This window comes from Nipponia nippon, unplaced genomic scaffold (assembly GCF_047370975.1).
Source record: "Nipponia nippon isolate SJK-2023a ecotype South Korea unplaced genomic scaffold, ASM4737097v1 scaffold_4, whole genome shotgun sequence".
Taxonomy (NCBI): domain Eukaryota; kingdom Metazoa; phylum Chordata; class Aves; order Pelecaniformes; family Threskiornithidae; genus Nipponia; species Nipponia nippon.
Genome location: NW_028262358.1, coordinates 4,812,494 through 4,839,759, shown reverse-complemented (window position 1 = coordinate 4,839,759; position 27,266 = coordinate 4,812,494). Strand labels below are relative to the sequence as shown.

The 27,266-nt window shown below is 41.7% G+C and overlaps 1 protein-coding gene across 2 annotated transcripts in view; it reads right to left on the bottom strand.

Annotated features, from left to right (window-relative positions):
• BMP2 (bone morphogenetic protein 2) overlaps positions 1-27,266 on the bottom strand; it is a 346,349-nt gene that overhangs the window by 257,489 nt on the left and 61,594 nt on the right. The gene's annotated exons all lie outside the window — the stretch shown is intronic.

Here is a 27,266-nt window from a genome sequence, read left to right as displayed (position 1 = left end):
TTCCTGGGTTTCCCTCAGGCTGATCAGAAGAGTGGAAATCACGGTAGGTGCCAATGCGAACTCCAGTCAATTGTTATAGACAAAGGGACAGTTCTATGTGAATATTCTTTTGTACCGTGCATCAAATAGCCTTGTAATAATTGCACCTCTTTCTCTGAAGAGCCTCAAAGCAAACTATTTCAAAGGCAGGAAGAAGTGAATACCTGAAGCTCTCTAATTACAGAGTCTGAGATATGCATGGCAGAGTATTAAAATAAATGATATAGATGAATTATCAGAGAAGAGAGTAGGGCTGATAAACCATATTTAGTATACTAATCCTGAATGTTTGTTTTGCATTCTTTGAGCCTTTTAAGATGACAGGTTCTGATCAACTGCTTCCCTTAGAGGTTGGCAGCTTTCCTGCTCTAGCATTTAATTTCTGTTTGATGTTCTCAACTTGGTGTCAATGTACAAACTACCGTTAAGATATATAGCAGCGATTAAAATAATTCATCCATCTGGTTATAATTAAAGACCTAGTTAAACGTAATGACAACTTGATCTAGCAAAGCCAGCTCTCATCTTTTAAAAGGGCTGTGTACATTCAAAAAATAGCGCTGTAAATGGGTGACAGACTATTGCAGTGCGGCCATTAAATTCAACTGAATTAATTAAACTTGTTTCATAAAAAAAAAAACCTCTTAATGACATTTACTGGCAAGACAAGTAAGGCAGAAATTGCAAGTATCTGCAATTGCTCCCTATGGTATCTCACGGCCTCCAGAAGGCCTCGGCAGACCCCTCCAAGCACCATGGCAGATACGTGAACTGAGGCAAAAGGGGTTTGTGAATTTGCTATCCCATAAGGGTGGTAACTGCTTAAGTAACAACCAAACAGTATTCTCTGCAGGACAGCGGGATGGCTAAAGGTATATGCAAACCAAAACACTGCTGACCTCAACGGCAAACTGCAAATTTAAGTCAATACTGGCTGGTACCCAACTAAGGAACATAAACACAGGGAGAGTACGAATATATATACGCGACTACTTTGGGCATCACAAACACTGATCTTCTTGAATGAGAAATACTTGTGAGTATAGAAAAGACATCAGAACCATGGAGTTAGATAAAGATTAATTTATCTAACAAAATAAAGCAAGGACATTCCCAATAAGCTGGAAGAGCTGGCATTCCCTGTTACGGCTCTGCCTGCTGGAATCGGGAAAGACGTCCCACTTATGCGAAGTATCATCTGTTGTGACAGCAAAAGCACAGAGGACTTCCATCACCTTCTGTCAGATAAAGGAGTTCTGTTGTCTTGAATAAGAGTAGGATCATATTCAGACACTGAACTCTGTAAATAACTGACTTCAACTTGGCAGCAGTCTCTAAAAACTGGACAACATGGGTTTGGATCTATCCAATCCAAGTATCTTTCAAAAAATTCCAGCAAAGCAGAAAATTGTAATTACTTAGTTTGGGTTCAAACTAAACATTAACTTGATCCGAAAGGATTACTTTATTTCAATTTTGAAGTGTCTTAAAGAGGCAATTTTGAAGCACAACCCCCCCGAATTGTTAGATTTCAAGATCTACCTGATTTGGGTGATTTTTTTTGTTTTTAATAGAAGAACAATTTGGCAAAAGTGACATATATTTGTGAAGCTATTACCATAGCTAAATCTGCATTTTTTTTTGCTGAAAAACCTTGTTTCCACTGAAAACTTTCACCCAAGGCAGGAGTTGAGAATAGTTTTCAGGTTTCAGCAGTCACAAAAGAGATTCTTGCCTGATTCCACTCTCTCTTCAATGAAATCTGCAACTATAAAAACGTACGGTCTTCACAGAAAACCAGGGCAGCAAGAAAACCTATCCAAAATCTTACACACTTATCTTTGTAACGCTATTTTCACAGGCGTGGGCAGTGAAGCCCCCTCTAGTCCCCACCTTCAACTCTCACCCCAGGTGTCAAACCAGGTATTGCTGAAGATTTCACTGGTGTTTAAAGTTCCTTCCTCTTTTGTCCTGCTTGGAATTAAAAAAAAAAAAAAAAAAAAAAAGGATAATCCATACATAAAGCTCTACTTTCAGCCTGAGTCTTGACTTTCTGCTCTTCAAATCAATGTATTTACTGATTGATTAGTCTACAATATGTCATTGGTAAAGCCATCAATGCATAGCAGAAATAGTGATCTTTTTACATGGTCACAATAAGCTGCTGAGTCTACTCTTAATTTGCTTTAACGCCTCTTGCCAAGTGATTTTATTTTAGGACAAGACTCTCAAGTGGGTGTGGGTTTGGGGTTTTTTCTTTGCTTTATACACATATTTTAATTCTTTTCTCTTTAACTAGAAGACTGTGAACAACCTGTCCCACTTTTTCTTCCTTAATAGATACTGAAGTTTTCTCACTTCCATGCATCTTTTGCAGTTGCAACTCCTAGTAAAGTGCCTAATATTATGAGATAAAATTGGCTAACTACAATCCTTTTCTCACTTGACTTCACCCTATGGATCATACGCTACAATTACAGTCTTCTGCAGCACACATGCCTCTGTTTCTGTGTCTGGGCTAGGTCCAGAAGTAGTGAAACAAAGGCAGCTGTTAACATTTCCAACTCGCCAAGTGAAAACCTGAAGAATAAGAAGTCTCCTGAGAAAACCTAGAGTCATGAGATTTCCAGTTAGATAGCCAGACCAACTTTCAATGACCTTTCTGAGAGAACTGAAAACGTCTGGCCACTTGTCAAAACTGAACATCCAACCCTATTGCTGAAGGAAACCCATAATAATAGATAGCCAAAGCAATATCAAAGGCACAAAATCACAAAATCCATGAAATACAAGTAATATAGTTGTTTTGGGAATAGTCTTTTCTGCACTGCACGCTCCATACTGCTTCATAATTATATGCAGACACACTAGTTCCTGTTGTGCCCTAATCACGATATCACAATACTTACTGCCTTGAACATACAACCTCAGCGTCCCCTTTCGGACATCTCTTAATCGGCTAAAACTGATCCAAAATGTCCAAATATTACAGGAGAGACCAAAAGGACGATTGCCAATATTAAGACAGAGCACTTCTTTCATCAGTCCCGCTCTTCCCTCTCTCTGTTATAGCCACAACCTCCACCCCCCAAAATTATTTCATATATTGACTATTGAACATAAGCAAGGATATCAAAATCTAGCTCTTAACCCTTCCAGACCAGTGGTTCATAGTCTACACCAAGTATAACCATTCCTAGCAGCATAAGCCCATTTTCTAAGCTGTGAGCCAACATATCCAGTCCCAGGCAATCACAGGGCACCTGGATTTGAGATCTAGAATGAATCCATAGTACAGACAGCTCTGGAGGAACATCCAGAGATGGGAGAGAGCTAAGGAAGGTAGATATGGAAGTAGGTTCATTAGAAGAGCAGCACTAGGAAAAGAAGCAGGGTTTGTGGGCATACCACTCTGAACTTCTATACTTGTGTGACACGGTGCCAGTAGCATTGATGCTTTAAGTGCAGAGACAAATTATGTGCTGTAGGAACTTGATTCAGGGCCCACTGCTGTCAGCTCACCAAAAACAGACACCCTCATTGCCTGTGTTTTGCTCAGTCCAGGGCAGCCGCCAGGCTTCGACCTGTCTCTCATTGGTAAATGTTCCATTCTGCAAAGCTCCAGAGTCCAGGGCACCACGCTCCTCACCCAGGGTAAATCTCTCCCCAAAGACTGATGTCGACGTGAATCAGATATCATTAGAAAATGACATTAGGTGAGCAGAGTTGTATTTAATTCTGGATGTTAGCATACTTCAAAAGGTGAATTCATCATGAGTTTTGTAGGAAACGGGCTTTCCTGCAGTCACACCATCTGACTCAAAACTCCCGGGGTAAGGCTCACGTCTCCCTACGCTGACATGCCAGCTACGGTACTCCCATCCAATCTGCTCTCCGATTCCTCCTGATTCTTATTATTTATGACAAAGCAACAAATAGAGGCTAATGGACAGATAATGAGAGGTAAGTGATACAACGAAACGATAGCAATGTCTCAGCAGGGAACAGGCAACTGCTACAGAACACTGGCTGTTACTCCGAACACCTTACCTTCTGCGATGCAACAGACCTGCATTCAGAGGACTCTCCAAAAACCTGCTTTCAGCCGTGAACACAAATGCTCTAGGGACCTGACTCGTTTCAGCCATTCCAGGACCAGCTGGTTTTAATTTATCTCACTATTCAAAAATGAACCACTTGAATTTGTAATTTTTAGTCCAAACAAAAGGCTCTATATTTTGGGGCTGGGGTGGAGGGAGGAGGGGAAATCTGGCTCACCCTCAGCTACTGCAGAATTAAGTGGCACAAAAGTCAGGGTTAATGTGCAGCAAGAAACAGGGAACCTTAGCTGTGAAGCAAGGCCCAAGTCCCCTGTAGTAGCTGCTGTACACCCTCCTCCTTGGATGAGAAGGTCCGCCACAGGCTTCCATTGCAAACCTTTCTTCGCAGTTATTTCTTCTGTCTCCGAGTCCAGCACTATTCTGCTTCAGATGAGGTGCCATCTAGATTATCTTACTTAGATTACCGTCTGGGACAACAAAAAAATATTGCATCTGCTCATTTTTATTACAGCAAATTGAAACCAGTCATTAGGATTTATCAAATCTAAAGGGAACAGATATTTTCAGGACTCTTCTTTATTGGCAGTCTTGATGTAATTAAAAATGAATTATCCTTGGGAAATAGGACATACAGTGTCAGGACAACATGGAAATGTACGCCATGCTCCTGGAAGCCTACCGCAGATGGAGACAGCGTGACCCAACCATGCCTGCAGAAAGGCTGACTTCAGCAAAGCTTGACAAATCCACGGCACCTCTCGGCGCTCCCCTACACGCAGCTCTCGCACCGCTGAGCTGCCCCAGGACACACACACTGGCACCCTAGGGAGACAGGGCTATAGCATCCACTATGCCATCGTCTGCCATCCTTTCCTCAGTGCGACACCAGCGAACTGCCATCTGAAGTAATTCACCAACACCTCCGCCAGACCCTGTTGCTGAGGGAAATTCAGCTGGACTTTTACCCTAACACCCCTTCCTTTACGCAATTCCTATCTCTTTCTTCACAGGACCTCCTCATCAAAATCTCCTTGGCACAACCCAAGTTGGTCTTCTATTGCCGCAGGAAGAAAAAGCTCAGCATAGAGGCAATCTGTACTGCGGAGCATACATCATTTCTCCAGTCAACGCATGCATCTGGCCAGGGTTTCTTGGACTGCTTTACAGAGCAGTGGACGCTGTCCAGAGCGCTCTGCTCAGTGTCCCTGACAAGATGGCCATCAAAGACTAGGTTAGGGGTCAGCCACCCAAAGCCATTAGCACTCCGAAGTGATTGATTATCATCATGTGTGGTCTCAATCAAGAGCCGGTAATGAGCGCTGCATTCATTAATCCCATTTATATGTTTGCATAGTCCAGTCTTGAATTTCAGAGAATAAAAAGGCTTCAGACTGAGATCGGCACATTGCACTACCTGGCAAGGATTAGGAAGTCACACAATGGATCAAGGATTTGCATATAATCCCATATTTTGAGAATTTCAGCCCAGGTGTTTCTAAGTATCAAGCAGACCGGCTCCACAGCATGATCTGCACACCTCCAGGCAGCACCGAGTTGCAAGCTCTCTTCCACAGCTCTGTACTGCAGTTTCATCTGTACTTACTTATTTTTACATTTTCCTTGCACTTTTAAAATCACTTTTTATGAACAGAGCTATATCCAGTGTTACATCCACTCCAAGTTTCTGTTCCTTTTTAGACCATTATGGGTTTTCTGTTATTTTGCGTTTGATGACCCCTTAATTTTCTTTCTATAACCTACATCAAAAACTATGTTCTGAATATGCCACCACCACCTCCTTGATCGTCGCGTCTTCCTTAAGCCGTTCCCCTCTGACAACCTTCTGCTCGGAGCCCCACCAGCAAGTAACTTGACTCCATGCCCTACCCTCAGACACCGTCTTGAATGGGCCAGACTTCCATCATCTGCTGAGCCCTACGCATGAATCCAAGCTCCTTTTGCTAGCATTAAAGCCACACTTCCCTGCCTCCCCTCCCCAAAGATCCCCTTAAGGAATTATAAAAATAAAAGGGTGAAATTCTGGCTCTGATGAAGTCAATGGGAACGTTGCCACTGACTTTAATAAGGCCAGGACTGACCTCAGCACTCGGAGCTCCAGCGCAAGGCTCTGCGTTTCACACAGAAGGACGAGAGGGTTTTCAGCTTCACCGCTTTTGAAGATAATCCACAGATTCTGAGTGAGGACACCTTCAATTTATTTCACTCTGTCAGAAGACATTCATATTGATAAACTCACTGACCAAAACAGAAGAAACGTGCCAGATCTCAAATCCCTTGCAAAATACAGTAAATTTGAACCAGTTAACTCTCAAGTAGAAACCATATTATCTGAGAAGATGACTATGTTGGAAACTGCATCCGCCTTAGATAGCTCAAGGAATTAGCTAATTGCATGGTTGGCTGTCCAGAAGCTGTCACAACTTTTCCAAGAATAAATTTAATACTCGACGTAAAAAATAAAGTCTTTTCAAGATGGACAGTTTGAGAAGTTGAGGAGCTTTTTTTTTAAGAGGGTATTAGTTGGTTAAAAATAGATCTGAATAATAAATGCCTTTAAGTGTTCCCAGGCCCCCTTTTGTAGAAACGTTTTTAGCATTTCATGTGGGGAAGAAAATACACACCAGTGAAAGGTAACGATATTTAGCCTCTCAACTGCAAAAGAACAGTAAGTACGTTAAAGGTGACCAGCAAATAATTGTTTAAGCAATTCAAAGACTTAATTATTCACTGAAACCTAAAATAAACAAGGTAAAGGCAATATTGACTGCACAGTAAATTTAAACACATCTTTATTTTTCTTTTGCAAATCCCTTAAAGACCAGTCTCACAGGCTCTCCTTCCACGTGATACCACAACATATGTTGCACTGAAGCTCTATGCCACAATGCCCTGCTGGAAGCAATCTACTGGGGTAGGCAAATGCCATGCTCAACACTTAATATCCTTATTTCACATCCATAATCCAGAACAAGGAATTCTTTATTTCTTCAAAGGAAAGACCACCTCTGCCAAACACGTTTTGACTGACAGCAGAAAGGTAGGAGATGCCTGGGTAATGCCCAATGCTTGCCAAGATGAAAAAGCACTTTATGATGGCCCTGCAAAGCGCTGTTCTGTTAGTAGAAGGAGCAAGAGGAACCAAGCTCCTGGAAATGCCACCTCTAAAGAGCTCTAGAAAGGCAGGATCAGGCAGGAGCATGAGCCCCAGAGTTTCTCATAGGGCAGGAAAAGAACTGGAAAGATGCAGAGGTGTAAAATAAAAATACTGATCAGGAGGAAGAAAAAAAAAAAAAAAAAAAAGGAGAGAAAGAGAGAAGACTTTGATTGCTCCATAGAGAGAGAATCGCAGAAGAGACAGAACTAGTCTTCTGAGGAGTTGTTTTTTCCATCGGGATTCAGAGGTTCAGGAAATCACCCAGTACAAGGTTTTACAGACCAGACTACCTGCTTCTTTGGACACACAGGGATAATTGGTCATTCTTCAGAAAAAGCCAGGTGACCAGTTACCAATGCTGACAACCCTTCAAACCCATCTTCTCAACGAAGAGAGCTAAAAACTTAGAGCTGAACTCAGCCTTGGCATCCAGAAAGGTCAACCAGGGTAGAGCGAACACAGCAGTCGCAGGTGTACAGCAGGCCGCAGCCTGGCTCTATGACTTCAGGCAAACTGCTCGCTCTTCCTTCTTGCTTCTCCTAGTTTAGACTGTTTAAACTAGCAGCAGGACTAGCTTTCCTCTGTAACCACAGCCCTCTAAACTCAGTTTTAGAGGCAGTTATTGGGAAAGCAGTGCCAGAGCTGTGTTGATATTGCTGGAAGAGGGTTTTGCCTATGTCTTGTCTGACCACCTCTGTTCCATGAATGAGTTTAATAGGTACATGTGAGTATACAAATAAACAAGTATTTCTAAACATACATCCTTATTTCATTACCTCAGAGAGACTAAAGGAACTACAGCCTAGCCTCCCCCTCTCCCTAAGTCCACACAGCAGTTGCTGATTAAAACATAAATTATGTAGCAGATCCCATGACTCGAGAGCTAGACACCCTCCATCTGGCTGGTCTGTCTACCAGCGATCCCCCTGCACTTGGGAACTGACTTGCAAGGCCCCAGGTTACAGCTATCCCATACCAGATTAGTATAAAATTTACTCTGACATTTAACATTTAAGAGCTGTGATGAGTTAGTGTTCCACTTATTGTCAAGTGAGCAAATAAGGAGATGGACAGAAACTCATCCATAACCTTTCTTCAAAAATAAGAAAAAAAAGAGTGCTACTAAAAACCATGCAGACAAAACGTCTTAACTGCACACCAGAGCAGTTTAATGAATGAATCCATGTAAGAATTCACCATTTGCTGGCTCACGTCTGGAAAAATATTTATCACGCTCCCCTAAGTACAATCCAGTTGACTCTTTAAAAACCTCATATGGTGAGGCCATACCACAGGCAGCACGAGCTCCCAGTCACTTTGGAGAAGAGTACTTGTATTCACTCGCATCACTGAGTCTGGAGTTCATACAGCTGTTTTAACTTGAAAAAAAAAAAAATCACAAATAGCACTTACAAAGCATGAGATTTTAGTATCTGCACAAAGTTTTTTGTGTTTTCTTAAACTCAGGTCACAACAGCCCCAAGGAGATAGATGCCTGCAGGCATCCAAATACCCTGACAACACCATTGCTCCCTATCGGTAGAAGAAAAAGCTCGTAAGAAGTAGGCTCCGGCTGTTGCGTTCGCAGAGAATAGACAGTTTTGCTGCTTCAAAGGTATGCGGGAACCAGAGAAGTTGCTCAGAATCACCCCTTCGCATCAGTCAAAGGACTGGGAGGAAAAATTAAAGGCCCAGGGGAGAGTACATGATAATACAACTTTGACAGCAGTAGAGAACCTCAGCTGTACAGCAGCTCAGATATTACAGGTAGGTTTTAGCAAAGGAACAAATTCAGCCCAGGAAGGTTCAGATCTTACATCTGGTTGTTTCCCCGTCTCTTTCATCTTTCTCAGCCTCCCACAACTTGCTCCTCAGCAATCAGTCAACAGCTCTGGCAGTGGAAAGACAGACCATCAGCTTCTGAATTCAAGAAAGCTCAGCAGAGAACACCAGGAAAAAAAAAAAAAAAAAAATCAATTCTCAACCTATGTAGCTTCAATTTTACCCTAAAACCACCAGTCTGCAGTTGAAAGGAACCCAGTTAATTATAGAGATGACTGAAAGGAAGTTTCTTTGCTGTTTCCAACTAATTTGGGTGCGTCTATGCTAGCATTTTAATGCTAATCAGCAAGTACCTTCCTGAAACAAATCTTTCAGTCTTCTTCATTTGCTGTGCTTTGGCTCCCATCACAAAGGAGACTCAGGGCACAAGAACTTAATTCTTTCTCATGAAACTAAAGCAGAAGATGTGCTCCAACTATCAAAAGACATTAAGCCTATGGTTCCACACCAAGTCTGCAGTGAAACCCTCAAGCACTGTGGACATCTCTTCTTCACCACCAATTTGCCTACAGGTGCACTCCCTACTGTAGTGCACCCCTTAACGCAGGCAGAGCTGTTCAGGCTAAGAGACAAGCATGCAATAATTTAAACACTAAATAATAAACAGGGCAAGACCCTCTTCCTGATGTAAATTGACATAGTGATTTTTATAAGCCAGAGTTTTATTTGATTTGGGTTTTTCTTCTTTAAACGGCCTTGTAAACGACTCTATGGGTGTCCAGCTAAGACAGTCTGCACAACCTTCAACTCTGTGAAGCTGAAAAGATGGAAGTTTGTAAACATGATTATTTTGATACACATTCACCTATCTCATCTTCTAAAAACAAGTCAGGAATCTGCTGTTTCTCAAAGCTCAGAGATACAAGAAAATGAAACCTAATACAGAAGGTTCCCGAGTTGTGGATCTTAGAAAGCGGTGCCTACAACTTCTATCACTGCTCATCAGGGTTCAAAGAATTCCAGCAGGACACGGGGTGGAAATGAGTCTTGTTTGGTTCCAAGAATTCACAGAACCTACAGAATTTATAATGCTGCAGGTAAAAACAGAAAAGAAAAAAAAAAATCTGGTTAACAAATAAAAAGACATAAAAGGGTAAGACGCTCTCCCTAGTTAAACACTAATCTTTCGAGTCCTGACTAAAAGATGCTGGAAATCTGTGTTATACAGAAATTCTAGATAGAGGTGGGGGATTTTGAAGCAATTTTTATTCCTTAATGGAATTAATTCATGTTTAAAAGATTTACAAAGCAACATTTCTTTTAAAATTAAAAGCTAATAGAAAATATTTACAACTTTTAAAAATCGTATTTTTAAAAATGTAGCAGGCTATTCCTTTTTGTCCTTTCTTATTGTTTCAAATCATGTCCAACATCGTTGTTGCTGACTATAAATTTTTTTTTTTTACTTTTCTTTTTCAGCTTTTTCTTAATTTTTAAAGTTTTCTAGACTTTTTTTTTGTCTTCTGAAACTTTTTAATGCCCTTGTTCGATTGTATTCAGTATCAATAAAGGAGAAAGAGGTAGAACTAAAATATCAAAATTCCCCAAGATTAACATTTCTTTTTTTAATGAAAATGCAAAAAAAGTGTTGTTTCTAATCTAGTAAGAAGGCCGTCTTTCATCACAAATGTTTTGAACGGGAAATGTGAACAAGATACACTGACAACATTGAATTTTGTTTTCTCTAGCTTTAGTTAACATAATGCTTAACATATTAGAAGCAAACAGTTTGTACAAGAGTTATCTGCGTCAGTGGAATTAAACTAGTGCTAGCCATTTTGGGAATAAAAAATAATAAAAATAAAATAGTAATAATAATAAAAAAGATGCCTATTTATGTAAGGTGTTTCTACAGACTCATTTACCAGTTAAACATTTCACAGGCCTAAAAAGTATATTACTAAATTAAACTCTTTCTACTCTTCAATGACACGTATCATTGAAGAAACGTCTAAACTGAACTACTAAGAATTTGGAGAAGAAAGCTACAGCAGGGCATTGACCTCTTATGAAAACGCAGAAGTAAAACATAAGGATCGTGTTTACTCTGTATGAGTTTCCTGTCGACACTGTTTATTATTGAGCAATAAACACACTTGGATCGTAGAGATATATCTTTAGAAGAGGTATTAAGAATCAAACAGTTTCTGTAAATCTTCTGAGTGGTATTAACATTCAGATTTAAACAAGGTTCCACACATAACACGCATTTGATCATTTAACAGGTCCATGTCCAAAATATTTCTGGCTGCAGATGTACAGTTAGTATCTGATTCTTCCACTTAGCTTCGCCAAAATGCTGAGATTTAGTCTTATTTTAACTAAACATATCCTAAGTTATTTTTATATGTGTCTCTTGGGTCTCATTTTCACCGAGGCAAATTTCTGCTCTGGTGATGGGCTGTAAAAGTTTCTTTCTTCCATTTCCCCTCATCTATCCTGCTTCATGGCATTATCTGATAAAAATGCTGTGGACACCCTCACTCCCTCGTGCAAAATATAAACAAACGGGACATCAAGAAAACACACCACCGCATCACTGTCCCAGCACTGCCGTTACAACCGGTCGGAGTCCTGAGGGTGATTTACAGCACTAAGCTGGTGACATTGAGCCAGTCAGGACTAGATAACATTGCTTCCTCAGCACAAAGTAAGCCCCCACAAAACCTCATCCATTAGCATCAGCACATGTGCATGATCTACCAGAGCCTCGATTCGGGAATGATCTAGGGAATATTTCTCCAGGTGATCCATTCTAATTGTTTAGGGTCATTCTAAGATCAAAACGCCTGTTTTCTTGTCAAAAGATAAACTTGGGAGAAAATGCATTTCAGATGAAAACAAATGTTTCATTATGTTCACAACTGGCAAGTTGTTTTTTTCTATTTGAGGGCGCTTCTTTACTTTTAGAATTTTATTTATTAAGTTTAATTGAACCTCATCTTGGAACCCCATTTTGAAACAAAGCCTAAACATTTCATGTAAAAAATGCTGAAGTGACAGCTTTCACTTCACTCATTTTTTCCAGGTTGGGAAAGTTTGGCCAAAATGGTTTGCCAAGTTTGACTGCAAACAGTTTCAGTTGAAACGAGTCTGATTTTTCAGCAAATACATCAGAGGAGTGACTACTCGTTTTGCCCATCTGTAAAAATAATATTGGTAATTTCACCATAACCTTTTTGTCAATAGCTGATAAAACATAAGGTACGTGAAGACATGACGGACACAGCCTTGCTTTGACGAGTGTCTTGGCCATAGGGGAGTGCGCGTGGACTGGTGCTAATGAGAGGTCTAAACACTTACTAACCCCTCCACGGCGTTGTACTTGTGCTTGTCCCCTACAGCGCGTGCCACAGCCCGGGGTGCCAGTCAGCCTGCCCCTACCCAACTCTGGGCTGATTTACATCAGTAGGGACCCTGGCTCCAGGTCCTCGCTATCTGTGACGACTATCGGTTACAGCGTCCAGATACCGCAGAAGTGGACTCTTCAAACCAGTTACATATGTAAGAATAGTATCTAGCAAGTGTGTGTATACAGCCAACCTTCTCCCGCTCCTCAGAAAGTCAATGTTCAGAGCAAACCCCTCCTCTGACTTGTCAACACACGCTGCCTCACCGCTTGCCCTTTTGAGATTCCAGGCCTGACGGAAGGTGATGGGAATTGAACTTCAGCTCTCAAGAGCACCTGGCTTTGTTATCTCTAAGGGCTCAGGAAGATTTCAGGCGCTATCACTCCATGCCATGTCCTGACACTTGACTCACAAAGTGGCACTGGTGTTGGCTTACCTCCAGGCTGTAGATAGTGACTGTCAGCAGCGAGGTGAAAATGAATGGGAGTGGAACAGAAGCAGAGACCCTACTGCTTCTTTTAGGAAAACACTGCATCCGAGATTGCTGAGGAGTCCTCTCTCTCCTGACTCTCTCTGAACATCAAGATCTGCGCTACAGAGTCCAGGAGGTTGAGTTCACACATGCTTTTTTAGTTCATTATCTCTGTCTGCGTTGGTGGCCACAGAAAAAAAAAAAAATATTGGTCAATACTAAATAAAAACTGATGGATTTCATAACAAGACTCCAGGTGGATCCCAGAAACACAGCAGAGGCTGGACCTATGATACATGTTCCAAGCATCGGTGAAAGCAGGGAAGTTCCCCATTTTCCCCCATACAATTTGTCTCTTCTTGCAGAAGATAAGTATACTTGTTATGTACAGATGTAGTCTGTATGTACTGCTCAGAATGAAGAGACTGAACGTCCATAACCCTAGACAATATAACAAATCACAACTGATAATCTGATTCGTTTTGAATACACTTGAGCCAGAAACTATAGCCTAATGATAATAGCATGACATCTCTCTGGAAACAGATACCAGACTACTAAACTGATCTTCTCCCCGTTGTTGATACTTGCCTGTGTTACGTGCATAAGACAGATGTAGGAATGCCCTAGGAAGGAGGGAGATACTGCTTTCAATGAGAAACTAGATAACAGTGAAGAAAGCAGCTGCTTTAGAGAAACTTCATTGCTTCTAAAGCATTCAGAACTGTAGAGGCATTTAGTGTTTGCTCTTTTATCAGTGCAGCTGCAAGTGATAATTCAACCTCCAAGTGGTCTGCGCTTTTGTTCCATTTGAATTGAAAAATGCCCTAACAAAAATCCTTGCTTTGTATTGGGATTATATGCTTGAAAAGAACTGAACAAATTGCATTTAGAATGATCAAAATGATCCATTTTCCTTACCATGTTGCTAGTAGACAAAGGTTGACATTTGAAAATCAAATTTTACCACTATCAATATTTCTGCCTGATGTGAGTGTAGTGATAAAGCTTTATCAGTCAAATTCCAAGACAGATTTACCCAAAAGACAGTTATCTTTATTATCCTCACCTCACAAACAGCAGTTACCAGTGTCACACACTGACAACACTTCATTAGACATCCTAAGCATCTTTATCATCTCAATATCCCAAAATAGAATGCCTTCTATATACTGGTGTCTCCACAAGACTACAGTGGCAAATACTATTTCTCCTGTACCAGAAAAACAAACAAACAAAAAATCACTCTTCTGAACTACTGCACCATGAACATTATTTCTCTCACGGCCTTGTGACATCCACATATCCTACAGAGCAGCCAGCGAGGCAGTAAGGAGCTCCATGTTGGAGACGGAGACTAAGGCCCAGCTTCTTGTATATTTAGGAACCTCATCCCCACTAAAAATCAAGCCTTTATCCTGGTTTGAATTAAATCTCACCTTTTGTGAAAGTGGCACCACTGCGTATGTAGACAAGAGCTCTCCTGCTGAAGAGATCTATAGCACAACATAAGGTTGGTACTGTATCTCGTGATGTAGTGATCTGAACTCACTGCCCACCCCAACAAAACAGCATAGCTAGTGTTAGGGAGCTGTATTTAGACAGGTATTTGAGTCCATGGAGAGACTCAGCAGGAAAAACATACCGACAGACACGCCTACTGGATGCTCCCCATTTCCCAAACAACAATTTCCCCCAACAGAAATGTTGATTTAAACTATTCATGCTAACGCGAGTGCAGGATAAGGTTATGTGATTCTTGGAGCCGCCACATCAGGTCATGAATGATGTAGTAATGAAAAGAAAATTCCTTGCTCATTGCACAGCAAATAAAGACAGGATTGTGAAACCACTCGCTGCTGTGCTGAGCCCTGCCTCTGTCTGTGCACAGAGTCAGATTCTCAGAAGAGCCCAGCACAGAGGATGAAGGAGACTTTTGAACATCATGTCACAGTCATTTCTCTAAAAACTGAGCACTAAGCACTATGAAAATCTGATTATGAATGTGAGTTCTGATATTTATACCCCTCCTTCAAAATCCAGGCAGCTTACCTGTTCACAGAAACTGATGTCCCCTTGAATTCCGCTGGGCCATGCATCTGTGTCCAGTGTCAACAACTACTGAACCCTCTTGGGAATTACCCTGGGGCACGATGAAATACCTCCCTCAGAGGCTGGCAAGCTTTAACTCTCCTAACCCCTAAAGAGAGATGAATCCAAAGAGGTTACAAGATAACCTCATCATAACCCCAGGTTTTCCCTGCTTAGCTACTGTACTAAAAGCGCTCCTGTGGAAGAAACAGCGACCACACGGGAACAAACCAGACTTCTTGAGCCCGAGTTTCAGGAGTACTGCATATCCAGAGTTTCCACTGACTTCACTTAGAACTAAAGGTGCTCAACAGCTCTAAAAATCATAATAAGGGGTCACCTCCTAGGTAGAGTTAAGATTATTTAGATCCTGCAATTCCTCATATTACTATGTCAAGAGGGGTTTTTTTAGGACATCATTATCTCCAATTTCCTAGGCTTTCAATGTCTTTTCTAGGGATAATCCCCTACAACGTGGGGTTTTTTTTGATACGTACACTGAACAAACTCTTGACTAGGTCATTTTTATACATGGAATATAGATTGCTTTTTATATAAACTTTCTAAAAAACCCAAAAGTCTTCAGTTTCAGCTTGGCCTTTAGAGATGTGCAAAAGCTTTGGTGGAGGGAGGGTGTATTTTTAAAAGGGGAGCATTAGAAAGGATTAATTTTTTTTTTCTTGGCTTAACTGACCCCAGACTGTAACCTCAGCCAAGCTGATAATTGAGAAAGTAAACTAATTACCACGTATGTCCAGAGCCTGCCCTGTCACAACTTCACTGACCCAACATTATCACGCTGCTCCTCCTTTTCCACACTTTCTCAAAATTCAGTTCAATGAATCAAAGATGCTCCCAGGCTCTATCATCTGCTACCTTTAGGCATAGCAACCATCAGCCCACCACATCTCTGTGCAGCGGTTTTAAAGCGTCCGTTGTCTTTGCTAAACAAGCATTTTCATGACAAAAGTCAAGAAATAAATAACAATTTCAAGAAGTTCCTGAAACCTCTATTTAAAGTCCCTTAAGTTGTAAGTTCAAGGAAGGCAACGCCTTTGTGACAGCACAGCTGTAGATTAAAAAGATTCCCAGGGCCTCCTAGCTATTCTGACTCTTGGTCTTTAGAATTATATGAATATAGGCTTAAGACCACCCAAACTCTTTTTTTTTTTCCTCTCCTCTTTCTTTTTGAGAGGGGGAGAGAAAGAGAGGGTGCACACAAGGGCATGAAAAAGAAAGAGACCATTACCCTCATGTTGGACAACTGTAGTTTTACAGTAACAAAGATCTGACAGGCAGTATTGATCTGTGACAGCAGCTGTATTTACATTATAGCCTAAAAGGGAGAGCAGGCTAGAGGGGACGGTATATACGCTGCATGATACAGCAGCCTTTACAGAGATATTTTAACCCACATGTGCTAAATCCAGTTGCAGGAATTTAAGTTCCTTTCCAAAGCACACCCAGGGGGTAACTGACTTTTGTCTCTTGCTTAGTAACTATGTGGCTGATTTTGCAGCTAAATCTCAGCTCTCCCCCAGGAAGCATTCCCATAGTAGTAGGCCACGTTCTTCTAGAGCGCCAGCGTTTGTCTGTGACCAGACAGCCCCAGTTACCTCCTATTTTTATTCGGATCATCAGCATGACTGATGTGCTGGAAGGAAATGACAGCACACAAGCTAAGCAGCCTCCAGTCTGCATAGCAAGTTTGGAAAAATGGAAAAAATAAGAGCTTAAGCCCCCCAATTCATTCCAAAAAGCTAAACAAACTAGTCTCTTTCCTTAGCAGAGAGGGAGGAGGTCGAAGTATTTCAAGTACCACAGTTTAGGACCTTATTGAAGCTACTCTCCCTATGCTCCCTGGCAGTCCATGGAGAGGAGGGGAGGCTCCTCTGCAGATGATGCAGAGCTGGAGCCACCAGCTCTCCACAGACGATACCGTGAGCGCAGGGACCCGAGCCAAGCACCTGAGAGGCAGGGGATGCGCCCCTTTTGGATCCAGGCTGCAAGCAATCCATTTGTACTGGGTCTATTCCAAACTGCAATTCATTATACAACCTTTTGACAACATTTCTTTGTTTTCTAATTGATTCAGGCTTTCCTAGACTGATCTCTCAATAGAGAGTCTAAACAAAGAGAAACATAATCAAATGCTTGCTTTTTCGGGGGAGGGGGGGGACAGGGGGGGACGGGACAACGACCACGAACATTGCTCTGTCTCGCATTGTAGCTTTCCTGTGCTGCTCCCATCTTTATTTATTGTTCACACCATGGGTTATTGGATAGCAAAGAAAAACAGTCCCCGTCTTCAAGAACAAAGGCTGGCGGGGAAATCAAACTAAAAATAGCAATCACATCTGCAGCAGTGTAGTCAGCTAAAATAATCAACATTGTTATTTATACTGTGGCTTCACTTCAGGTATTGGAGTAGCTCAGAGCCCTGTTATGCCAGCACCCTGTGAATGGAAAGGTAACAGCTATCACAAGCATGTGGAAAGCATACCTAGCCAGCATCTTCAGGTGCTGAAGCTTTAAGCATATGCACATGTCCCACTGATTCCTTTATTACCAGCTGCTTTTTATCACCTGCCAAAAGCAGGTGCTTATATGCTTCCCTGAATAACAGATGTACTTTCATGAATCAGGGTGTAAGAGTCAAGATGGGATAAGCAGATGGGACAGGTTGGTGGAGATGGGAGAGAGGAAGAGAGGATAAAGTTCAAAGTCATAGGAAGATGCAGTACAAACTTGTCACGTGGAAGACTCCAGCAGACAGTTGCAGTAGCAGCAAACCCAAACCACGACATGTTTGGACACAAGTTTTCAGCAGGAGAAGTATTCCAGTCTGCAGGACCTGAGCAAAGGCATTGGTGTAGTCAGAGCAAGAACGACGCAGCAACCTTGGTTCAAGTTTGTCCTCTGCCACAAGCTTTCATATCGCCTGGGTCCCGTCCCTTAGCCTCTGCCTGCTTCAGCCCCACAAGAGTGAGACCACACTGATACTGACCTCCTCCTCACAGGCTTGTGCCAGTACAGGCAGCATGGCCAAGCAGGAGGTACTCGGCTCACTTGGCACTTGAGGTTGCATAGCTTCCTTAGATGTCACCAGCTATCCTCACAAGTCTCTAGGGAAGAGGGTAATTACTCCAAAACACCATTAAAGCCTCTTCATTGATTTGTGAGCTTTTTATTGCTTATGGCTGAGGCACTTCAGGCCAGCCCCACAGAGCCAGGTAGGCACCAAGCTCTCATGCGTAGCTGAAAGAATGATATCCTGCTTCCTATCTTCCACATCGTTCACCTTAAGGACCCACGGAAGACAGCTCCATCAGCTGGTCCTGGCTTAGGTACCTGTTGTATAATCAAATCTTGCACTTCTAGTGAAATAAAATAGAAATGCAGGTTAAGAGGACAGCAATGGCTTGTGAGCTCAAGGGCCCAATTTTCATTTCACATACAGTATTAGCAAAAGCCAGCAAGTCAGTGGGTATCGATTCAAAACAGCCGTTCCTCCCACCTACGCTCTCCTCACGTAGGAGGGGTTGGCTGTCCAGAAGGGAGCAAGACAACTTCAGCTGACACAAGGACCCTCCAGACAACAAGAGCAGTCTTCCAGCAAGGCTCTACCCATCCTCTTCACCCGGACAAACAGTGCCCGCAGCCCGTAACCCCAGAAAGGGCTTAAGAGAGGGGAGCAGGGAAACTGCTGCAGCTCAGTCACTGACGTAGGTAAACCCACCACCCCTGCTGCCAGAAAGGACCATTTCAGGGACTCCTTACCGCGATATTGGGAATTCCTGCAAAACTCCCGTTTCTGACGTGCTGCTCTTATGTGAAATATCCACAGTGTTTGCAAAGAAGTGATTATGAATGACTAACCAGCCATACATATATTTCAAGAAAACTTGGAAACAACCTTGTTATTTTTGGAAACACGTACACTTGTTCAGGGCAAGCTGGCAAGGAAGAATTACTGTGGAAAGTTACCTAAAGAACAGAGAGTCTGTAGTGCCACCTACTGCTTTGCCCTGGATTTTAACTTCTGATTTAAAAAAACAAAACAAAACAACCTCAGAGACAAAATGTGCCACCCTGGAGTAGGCCCAGGCTCAGACAGGCACCCAGACCTGCCAAGCACCCACACCGGATTCCTCACCAGAAGGTACAAGAGCACTGCCATAGACGATGTAAAAGCTAATCCCACCTGTGAGCTTTGCAGCCCAAAGCCCGACAGCCCTTCAAAAAGCATGGCTAGTTTTTGTTATGACCATGCTGCGTATTCTCATTATGCACACAAATGCTAAAGCTGATTTGGACTCAACACCTCCTCGACTTCACCGCAGATCCGCAACATTAAGTTCCAAAGATACCCCAAAAGATATTCCAAAGGTGCATTGTATGAAAGTGTGGTTCATTTATTTTTTAAATATTTGAATTTTATTTTTTTTTCATAATTTAACCTTTTAATGTAATTATAAGCCTTCCTGCTACACAAGACAGAGAACAAGTTCCTGCCCTCCAGTCTGCTGGTCAGTCATTACTGTATAAATTTGCACTAGGTTCAGAGCCTCTCAGCCATTTGTACAGAATTAAAAAAAAAAAATTAAGAAATCCAAAAATAAAGCCCCTTTGTGTTCATTTTTTAAACTGCCCAGTCAAATATATGACTGTTCCTTCAATACATTTCAATTTTACTAACCACAAATTCACAAAATATGGATGATTCCACAAAGAAAACAGATACTCCTGTCAGATTATGAATTACAAACCAGAAAACAAAACATGCAAAAATGCAAGGGGCTAACAGAGTATCAAAGAATCGTAATTAGAATTTGCTACTCAGTACAACATACTATCAAAATCACCAAAGAGAACATATCCATTTATTCATAAATGTGGTCTGGATTATACAGGCATTGTAGATGCTTGGTTGTATGGTGTCTGGTCTGGTTTGTGTTTGGTTTGGAATCCATTCATTTAGTCCTTAATTTGCCATTAAGGAACTGATACAGCAAGTGCGCACATTAAACATTTAAATACAGGTGCCCAGAGGCATACATAGTTAAACAACTGCAAGTGGTTATCGCTGGAAGTTTAAACGAGTGATTTTCCTTCCTCTACAAAGAAGAGGTTAAAGGTTGGACTAGACGACCTCCAGAGATCCCTTCCAAGCTGAATTGTTCTAGGATTCAAGCACATCCAAGTGCAAGAATAGAAAATTGACAAGTAGGCGCAATGTAGAATATCATGCTCTGGAACATCACTTCCCATTTATACCAGGACTGGACAGAGTTCATACCTACAGATCTTAGGAGACTTCAGCCCACATCTTCAAAAGTATTTAAGTGAGAAACTGCCACTGAGGTCAGCAGGACTTGAGCTCCTACGTACCTGGGGGGAGGCAGGACCCAGGCTCCTGCACAAGCTTCCAGACTACAGACCTACTGACAAAGCTCAGAGACACCAATTTCACCACAGCCTGAGCGTCATGAATTTAAAGACTTCTCAGTCACCTGGAGCATAAAACACCACAAACAACATAGTCCCGAGAGGTCTGAAAAGCCTGCAACTGCCACAGTATACTATTCACTGAAAAAGGGTTAAATCCATTGGAGGGGATTTTAATAGCTACTTTACAGAAACTCACTAGTTATGTTTGATTATACTGTATCTGTACACCGTAAAAACTGACCTGAATCCCTCTTGTGCCAAATGCAAAAGCCCTTCTACGCAGGTTAAAGGGATTTCATTCCATGGCCGATAAGAAGTTTTCTCCATTTATCCTAGCTAAAAGAAATTCTACGCAGATCTTAATAAATGTTGAATACTGTCACACTACGAGTGACATTTTGGTGAAATACAGCAGTAGGAAAATATATCACCTTTCATAGTCTGTCCTTCCAAAAACTCCTATAATTTGGCCTGTGTTAAAAAAAAAGAAAAGAAAAAAAAAAGCCTGCTTCAGCACTGTCAAGCTTTTAATGGCACCCCAAAGCAACGCAGCTTAGAACAGAAAGTGAAGAATATCAGAGCCATACAAAAGAAGACTTGGGACAAGAGACCTTAACCGTAATGGAAGGAAGACGGCATAAAAGGATCATCATTAATTCTTCCCCTCTACTCGGCACTGGCGAGGCCACGTCTGGAGCATGTGCCCAGTTCTGGGCTCCCCAGTACGCAAAACCCATGGGTTCACTGCTGCAAGTCCAATGAAGTGCCACAAAGATGATTAAGGGACTTGAGTATCTTTCACATGGAGGGAGACGAGAGAACTGGGATCATTCAGCCTAGAAAAGAAAATGTTTAAGGAGATCTTATCACCTGGTATAAATACCCGATAGGAGGGAACGAAGAAGAGGGGGAGCCAGACTCTTCTCACTGGTGCCCAGTGACAGGACAAGAGGCAACAGGCACAAACCGAAACACAGGAAATTTCATCTGACCATAGGAAAAATACATTTTTTTACTGCAAGGGTGGCCAAACACTGGAATAGGTTGTCCACAGAGGTTGTGGAGTCTCCTTTCTTGAAGCCAGAATTCCTGAAACTCCTCAGCTTTCCTTGGTTCTTTTTAAAAGTGCTGATAGAGATCAAATTCTACTCAATTAGATCATGTCAGAATCATTAAACTGCAATACAGATCAACAAAAATGCAAAACTCCGAACCAGATGTAACACATGCTGAAGTACCATGACTGTTTGTCTACTTAAGACTGTTCTCTACCTGATCCCTTAGTACCTATAGGAGAAGCTTTAAGAACAGAGGGATTCAGACTGAATAATCCCCAGCTAAAGTGTTATTACATAAACTGGACTTATTCACCTACTTCCATGGAAGGTACACATACAAACGGATATCATGGACTAAAAAGACTTGCTTTTACCTCTGTGTCTGAATCAGAAGGAATGAGACAACCATTTTTTTTGGTTCTGAGCAGTACTGAATTTAAGGGTTAGAAATGGGTCTGATCAAATACAGATTCAAAGAAGCATCACATACTGACATGAACTCCTCAGTTTAATTCCATTTCTATCATTCTTTTGTGCAAAATACCTGAATTTAATGGCAAAGCTTCCAGAATAGAACATGTAATATACGTAAAAGTGTCTTGCTCTTACACAGGAACTAGATCTGATCCTGCATCTATTTAAGAAATTGGCAGGATATATTAATTATGTCCCCAAGAACAAGGTTTGGCCAACTATCTTTGGTGCCTCTGTATAACTAAGCTTTAAATAAGTCTGCAGTATGTAGGCAACAGTGTGCAGAAGTCAGCAAGTGGCACTTAAAAAGCACAGCATCAATTCACAGCACTTAGCAAACAGCCATGGTTTCCGTGGTGGTTATAAGGAATCTGCCTTTGAATCTGCATTAAATAGCCAAATTTTCTACATCCTGTTTGATGCATTTAGAAAACATCTGTTTTGATTAACTTGAAATCAGTGCAGCACGTTAACATCTCAGAGGAAATTAGGTTCATTTAATATGGATTTTAAGGCTGTACTCCCCTTGCTCTAGTGGTATCAGAAAGGACTTTATATTTAGAAGTTGGGCTTCTGCAACGCCTAGCAATGGTGGAAGCAGAGTACTCTGAGCACAGAGTAAGATATGCCTTGATTTACATCGCTGGGCGGTGGGTAATAATTCAAGGGAGAAATTGGCCAGATGAGAGTTAAATCCTGTGGGACCCAGATTCAAAATAGGATCCTAAGTGGTGTAGTTTCCCCTTTCCTGGTTTCCATTTCAAAGACAGAAAACAGCAGGAACCTTCACAAGCTGATCTTCTTGGTTTCAGGCACTCAAGGAAAGGGATGACACCAGACAATTCCGAGAAGAAAAGGAAACAAGCTGAAGCAAGCTGCCACCACCGTGTGGGTAAGACTCACTCCCAGAGTAAAACAGCTTTCCAAATGTGTCTGTTGGGGTGCAGCAAGCTGAAAGATGGGCTTTTTACATAGACAAGGTAATTTTCTTTTGGAGAATTAAAAAAAAAAAAAAGCCAAAGCCAGCAGTAAACCCATTTGAAAACGTCACTCCAGTATTACAGGTGGAATGTGAGGCAACTGAATCACACCAATACTCCTCTATAGGCAGCTATCTCTGGTTTGATGAAAGCTCTCTATATGTACCACTGTCTCCTCCCAAGGAAAAGAACGGCACAGGCATCTCTGGAATCTTCAAGAATGGTTCACTATGGACATCTGGTTAGGCAAGCCTGCTCAATGGGACCACACGGGCACTGAAACAGGCCTTTGAAGTACTTCAGCAGGTTAGTAAAATCAAAATAATAGAGAAGTACCAGTGTTGGCATCTATGGAAAACCTTCAGAAGGCTGTGACTTAAATATAATGAAAATACAGCGTTAAGAGTACTGCAGGCACAGCTTGGAAGGTAGGGTCTAAAGTAAATGCCCAAGGATGTCCATTTGTAGCTAAAGGACAGTTTGATCCCCCATTTTCTCAGACCACTCTCTCTCATTTTTATCTATTGGACGTTATCAGACTCCTGCAGCTAAGATTTTCAAACCAGCTTAAAATTATGAATGAGTTTCAATAAAGTTTGGGTAACAAAGCTCCCTCAAGCTGACTTGAAAAGTTCTCCCGTGCCTGCGCAGCCCTCTGAGACGAGGACTAATCTATTCTGCATTTCTTCACATAGGGTCCAGCTCAGCAAAGAGGGCTTTGACTGGGAGGTTGTACGTGTTGCTGTAGCACTGATGGCTAGGCCGAGTTCTCTGATGAAGCTTAGCAGTCGGTGAAGTTTCCAGGGTTTAAACTTCTTACTGTGGCAATCACAGCAAGGCAAATTTGCAGACCTTAGTTTCATATTTCCCCTCTCATTTCAAAAAAACATCTAGTTTTCAACACAGCTCTAATGATAACTTCACAAAACTCTGTGGTTTTGCTTTGTAGATCACTTAAGTATTTTGTCTCAAGTTGCTCCACAGCTCTACTGTGTCAGCTCCAAACGAATCAAAGAAATCTCAGAGCAAAAGCTGTTTGAAACTGGTAATATTCTTCTGGATTCTCAGTTGAACCACCAATTTTGCCTGATGAGGTTCACTCGAAAGACTTCATTGACTTAAGCAGATCTTTCAACGTGCATGGCAGGAGTTTAAAGTTTCTAATGTACCATGAAACCAGGCAAGTTTCACAGGAGCTTTTTGAGAATGCTTTTCTTAATTCTAGCTCCACATCACCTAACAATTTTGCCACCAATCTCATGATGCACAAGACCCATGGGAGAGTTGTACAAGCTGTTGAGGAAAGCCATGACAACCGTATTACAACATACAGCAGGCCCAAGGAGACCAGAAGTTATTCACCATTTTGTAAGCCAGAGCTCCAAGGGCCAGTCAGAGAGCAAGAGAAGCACTGTTCAGAGCAACACCGCTCTCCTGTTAACAAATAAGAACTAGATTTTTTTTTTTTCTTTTTAAGCAGGGTTTTGCTGTCAAATACTGATTCATCAATACTAACAATGATGCACTTAGATCCAGGATATGATTTCTGTATGGCAAGAGGGCCTCCGAATTGCCATGTCTTCTCTGGCGTGGTCCTGAAGTGGCTTTTAAGCTCACATTTTTTAGAAGGATTAAAAGCTACAGAAAACAAGTCAGCTGCTGAAATCCAGGATCAGCATTTTGCTCTGTCACAGCGTTCCTACGCTGTTTGTTTCTCTGTGCTCTGGCTCCTCATTTTCCAAGCAACCGAGACTTCCTACCTCCTGCAAGTCATGTAAAGATAGACACTTTAAAGACTTTCTGGTGCCTAGCTGTAATAAGGACCGGGAACACGAATACTTCACGTACCTTACCAAGAAGGTATAAAATTCACAATGAGTCTCACCAGTACTATCAAAACATACTACTGGCCGCTGGTCAACACAGGAATTTTGAGTGAAGTTGGCGGCTTGACCAATTTGAAGCCAGGTTTCAGTTTATGCCTGCGCTCCATCCTAGAAGGATGCTAAGCATAAGCAGAGTGACAATAGTTCTGTGTTCGTTTTGAAATGCAGAATATGCCTCAGCATATGGCAGTTATCTCCAAGCAATGAAAGAACAATCATTTTTATTTCTAATTGAACTGAGGAATTCACATGCAGATTTCCACAACGGAGCTTGGACAGGCCTGTTTAGCAGCAGACTTGCTAAAGACCTGCTACTCAGTCACAACTGCCCGGTGTGCAAATACAAGTTTGCTGCAGCTCCTAACAGCAACTGCATTTATCCTCTTGGTTACAGAAGCAGCAGCTCCACCAAATTCCAGTTCCTCTTCACTAGCCAAGTCTGGACTGATCTTACACTCCCTTTTACTTCAGTTTAAACATTGTAATCTGTATTTTCCTTACTTGTTTCTCAAAATTCTTCTGTATCTATATGAGAAAAGATATGTGAAAGAGAGAAGCCTTATGTTCTTTTTAACATATTAACTTAGAGGACAAAGATTAGAAACCTCTTGGTGACACAGACTGGAGTCAATTAAGACAAAATGTTCCGTGTGCATACTCTCCTCAAGGCAATATCTGCAGCTAGTATGTAATGCAAACCACGTTAAGCAGCTACGTCTAGCCTAATTTCTGTCCAGCTACCAAGGATTCTGACTGAATTTCACCAGACAGAAATGTGCAATTTTTTTGTCATTAGAGAGCACCCAGGGAAGTAGCACAACAAAATGCTTCCTGCTGCTGTTAAGCACAGGAGGCTGTGATTTCAGCTCTCACATTGAGTAATCCACAAATATTTGAGCTTTCTGGCAGCATAAACCCCCCCACAGTAGCAGAGTCTTTTTCTCTAAATGGTCCGAGACATTTCCATGTTTGCCTTCTCTGGCTATTGATAGTAAACTGCTTAATAGGAGAGGGCATCTGTGATGCTTTTCCTGATTATCGATAACATCTAGAAGGCTTAAACATGGCCTTTCCTGCTTCAGTTTTTAAAGGAGGTTAATTGAGATCAGATACTTAAAGCTGAACTTCATAGCAACAGAGTAAGTGCATGGTCCAGACTATGGGGGGGGGGGGGGGGGAGGGGGGAAGGCATGTTAAAAAATATTTGGAATAGTTAAATATATCCAGATCAGCCACACATGATAACTTCAGAGCACTTAAAAAGCTAAATGAAGGACCCTGAGCCGTGCCTGGTTATCTGTAGAGTGCTCACTGAAGACGCGTATGGAACTCCAGGAGATCAGAAAGCGTAATTTTACTGATTTTTAAGAGATAGGGAACATGTGGCCCAGTCTACATACCTGATTATAAACCCTACCATACAAATAAGACAGTAAGAAACACCTTGTATACATGCAACAGAACAAATAAAAATCACAGAATCATTTAGGTTGGGAAAAGACCTTTAAGATCATCAAGTCCAACCATTAACGTAGCCCTGCCAAAAATGCCACACTTTACAAGATAACTGGCCTGCAGTACCTAAGGAGATTATACAAACAAGCAAGCAAGGCTTTGAGTATAGCAAAACAGCTACTCACAACACAGCTCCGCTAGGAAAACAAGGAAAAACAGGGCCTTTGTGAAATGATTATAAAGTAGCAAAACAAGTGGTTGAAAAGTTGTGTTCAATGAGTCATTGTGAACCATTCACTGGGAGACTGAGAGAACGTATTCACTACGGTCTTCATCCTACACACATCTATCACGGTGCAGTAGTATTCAGAAGTCTTTAAAGTGCTTTTGAGAGAGATTTTTTTAATTAAAAAAAACCCAAACAACTGGATGATACCAAGCCAGGAGAGAGTGCAAGTACTCTGGAGGACAAGATCAGAATTTAAAGTTACATCAGTCAGCTAAAGAAGCCAGCGGGGGGGAAGAGTTCAGAGACCTGTTAGATACCTTTGGAAAACAGCAAATCAACAGGAATAACAGCAAATTTTAGCAAATCAGAAGATTTAGAGAGTACGGAGAGGGAAAAGAAGGGGACATCTTGCAGGACACCAAATTTGGTGGGGGGAGGTGGACAGGACAAGAGTAAAGGGCTAAATTTTATAAACAAGACATATTCAGTTGAGAGGTCAAATAGATTTTTAAAAGTTAAGTAATAGTTACTTGGAGAGATCGTGAAATCACCCGTCACAGATTTCTAGAACATGTCAGGGCGGTTCAGGCTCATTATTTACTTGATTACAGGTATACCTTCCAGCCCCCCGTAGCTCCCTTCAGTCCCAGCACCTACTCGAGCCCCTCCTTGTCCCTGCCATCCCATTCCATTTCTCCTTGCC